This window comes from Eptatretus burgeri, chromosome 16, assembly GCF_056783735.1.
Source record: "Eptatretus burgeri isolate ZD-2024b chromosome 16, Ebu_testis_v1, whole genome shotgun sequence".
In the NCBI taxonomy this organism is placed as follows: domain Eukaryota; kingdom Metazoa; phylum Chordata; class Myxini; order Myxiniformes; family Myxinidae; genus Eptatretus; species Eptatretus burgeri.
Genome location: NC_140976.1, coordinates 1,776,784 through 1,780,615, shown reverse-complemented (window position 1 = coordinate 1,780,615; position 3,832 = coordinate 1,776,784). Strand labels below are relative to the sequence as shown.

At 46.0% G+C, this 3,832-nt stretch overlaps 1 protein-coding gene across 2 annotated transcripts in view; it reads left to right on the top strand.

Moving 5' to 3' along the window:
• The first annotated feature begins 3,623 nt into the window (after nt 1–3,623).
• The window catches only part of LOC147010320 (sodium channel regulatory subunit beta-2-like), a 34,843-nt gene continuing 34,634 nt past the window's right edge, over nt 3,624–3,832 (top strand). Inside the window, exon 1 of one of the 2 annotated variants that reach the window (XM_085859209.1) lies at nt 3,624–3,832. This exon is cut by the window's right edge and continues 165 nt beyond it. The gene's annotated coding sequence lies outside the window, so the exon portion shown is untranslated. The other variant, XM_085859208.1, reaches the window with a different exon arrangement.

Below are 3,832 nucleotides of genomic sequence, written 5' to 3'. Positions count from 1 at the left end.
TCATCCCTACATCAACAACTACACTCACACCTTCATCCCCACATCAACAATATACTCACACCTTCATCCCCACATCAACAACTACACTCACAACTTCATCCCCACATCAACAACTACACTCACATCTTCATCCCGACATTAACAACTCCACACACCTTCATCCCTACAACTACTCACACCTTCAAGCCTACATCAACAACTACACTCACACCTGCATGCCTACATCAACAACTACTCTCACACCTTCACCCCAACATCAACCACAACACTCACACCTTCATCCCTACATCAACAACTGCACTCGCACCTTCATCCCTACATCAACAACTACTCACACCTTCATCCCCACATCAATAATGACACTGACCTTCATCCCCATATCAACGACTACACAAACCTTCACCCCAACATCAACAACAACACTCACACCTTCATCCCCACATCAACAACTACACTCACACCTTCATCCCCACATCAACAACTACACTCACACCTTCATCCCCACATCAACAACTACACTCACACCTTCATCCCCACATCAACAACTACACTCACACCTTCATCCCGACATCAACAACTACACTCACACCTTCATCCCCACATCAACAACTACACTCACACCTTCATCCCCACATCAACAACTACACTCACACCTTCATCCCCACATCAACAACTACACTCACACCTTCATCCCGACATTAACAACTACACACACCTTCATCCCTACAACTACTCACACCTTCAAGCCTACATCAACAACTACACTCACACCTGCATGCCTACATCAACAACTACTCTCACACCTTCACCCCAACATCAACCACAACACTCACACCTTCATCCCTACATCAACAACTGCACTCGCACCTTCATCCCTACATCAACAACTACTCACACCTTCATCCCCACATCAATAATGACACAAACCTTCATCCCCATATCAACAACTACACAAACCTTCACCCCAACATCAACAACAACACTCACACCTTCATCCCTACATCAACAACTACACTCGCACCTTCATCCCTACATCAACAACTACACTCACACCTTCATCCCCACATCAACAACTGCACTCACACCTTCATCCCCACATCAACAACTGCACTCACACCTTCATCCCCACATCAACAACACTCACACCTTCATCCTTACATCAACAACTACACTCGCACCTTCATCCCCACATCAACAACTACACTCACACCTTCATCCCCACATCAACAACTACACTCACACCTTCATCCCCACATCAACAACTACACTCACACCTTCATCCCCACATCAACAACTACACTCACACCTTCATCCCTACATCAACAACTACACTCGCACCTTCATCCCTACATCAACAACTGCACCCACACCTTCATCCATTCTTAACATCGACACGCCCAGCGTCTTCCCTGCATCCTTCCCCTCCTCGTCATCTGTTTTCCTTTCCCCTCGTTGTTATATAAGCTTCCATTTCCCCTCCTCTTCATATAAGTTTCTATTTCCCCTCCTCGTCATATATACAGTAGGGAGAACAAGTATTTGATTGACTGCCGATTTTGCAGGTTTTCCCAATTACAAAGCACGTAGAGGTCTGTAATTTTTATCATACGTACACTTCAACTGTGAAAGGCGGAATCTAAAACAAAAATCCTGAAAATCACATTGTATGATTTTAAAATTATTAATTTGCATTTTATTGCATGAAATTAGTATTTGATACATCAGAAAAACAGAACTTAATATTTGGTACAGAAACCTTTGTTTGCAATTACAGACATCAGACGTTTCCTGTAGTTCTTAACCAGGTTTGCACAGACTGCAGCAGGGATTTTGGCCCACTCCTCCATACAGATCTTCTCCAGATCCTTCAGGTTTCGGGGCTGTCACTGGGCAACACAGACTTTCAGCTCCATCCAAAGATTTTCTGTTGGGTTCAAGTCTGGAGACTGGCTCGGCCACTCCAGGACCTTGAGATGCTTCTGACGGAGCCACTCCTTAGTTGCCCTGGCTGTGTGTTTCGGGTCGTTGTCATGCTGGAAGACCCAGCCACGCCCCATCTTCAATGCTCTTGTTGAGGGAAGGAGGTTGTTAGTCAAGATCTCGCGATACATGGCCCCATCCATCCTCCCCTCAATACGGTGCAGTCGTCCTGTCCCCTTTGCAGAAAAGCATCCCCAAAGAATGACGTTTCCACCTCCATGCTTCACGGTTGGGATGGTGTTCTTGGGGTTGTTCTCATCCTTCTTCTTCCTCCAAACACGGCGAGTGGAGCTTAAACCAAAAAGCTCTATTTTGGTCTCATCAGACCACATGACCTTCTCCCATTCCTCCTCTGGATCATCCAGATGGTCATTGGCAAACTTCAGACGGGCCTGGACATGCGCTGGCTTGAGCAGAGAGACCTTGCGTGCGCTGCAGGATTTTAATCTATGATGGTGTCGTGTGTTTCTTATGGTTTTCTTTGATACTGTGGTCCCAGCTCTCTTCAGGTCATTGACCAGGTCCTGCCGTGTAGTTCTGGGCTGATCCCTCACCTTTCTCATGATCATTGAGGCTCCACGAGGTGAGATCTTGCATGGAGCCCCAGACCGAGGGAGATTGACTGTGATCTTGAACTTCTTCCATTTTCCAATAATTGTGCCAACAATTGTTGCCTTCTCACCAAGCTGCTTGCCTATTGTCCTGTAGCCCATCCCAGCCTGGTACAAGGCTACAATTTTGTCCCTGATGTCCTTACACCACTCTCTGGTCTTGCCCATTGTGGAGAGGTTGGAGTCTGATTGAGTGTGGACAGCTGTCTTTTATGCAGATAACAAGTTCAAACAGGTGCAGTGAAGACAGGTAATGAGTGGAGAATGGGAGGGCTTCTTAAAGACAAAACTAACAGGTCTGTGAGAGCCGGGATTCTTACTGGTTGGTTGGTGATCAAATACTTATTTCATGCAATAAAATGCAAATTAATTATTTAAAAATCATACAATGTGATTTTCAGGATTTTTGTTTTAGATTCCGTCTTTCACAGTTGAAGTGTACCGATGATAAAAATTACAGACCTCTCCGTGCTTTGTAAGTGGGAAAACCTGCAAAATCGGCAATGTATCAAATACTTGTTCTCCCCACTGTAAGTTTCCCTTTTCCCTCCTCATCATATAAGTTTCCCTTTCCCCTCCTCTTCCCATCAACTTCCCTTTCTCCTCTTCTTCATATAAGCTTCCATTTCCCCTCCTCTTCAAATAAGCTTCCCTTTGCCACCTCCTCATATAAGTGTCCTTTTTCCCCATCTCATCATATAAACTTTCCTCTCCCCTCCTCGTCATCTAAACTTCCTTTTCCCCTCTTCACATCAACTTCCCTTTCCTCATCATATTAGCTTCCCTTCCCCCTCCTCTTCATATAAGCTGCACTTCCCCTCATCATCATATCATCTTCCTTTTCCCCACCTCGTCATCTAAGCTTCCCTTTCTCTTCCTCATCATATAAGCTTTCCTTTCCCCTCATTGTCATCAAAACTTCCTTTTCCCCTCCTCCCTCTGCAGTAGCTGGGAGAGTCTTGCGGCTCCGCAATGCAGCGTCCCCTCCCCTCTAACATTTGTCCCTCCCTTTTCACGTCCTCTCGCTTCTTCCTCTTTCTCTCCTTTACCCTCCCTGTGCTTCTTCCTTCTTGCTCTTCATTGTCATAAACTCTCCATCTCCCTTCGCGTATTCTGTTGCTTGCCATCCTCCTCCTCCTCGTCCTCCCTCCCTGGCTACGTTTCCCCCCTTCCCCTCCCCTTCTCCTTTACCCCGACTCTGCGGCAAAACAGACTTCGAGGAGAATTGTCCAAAACGAGAG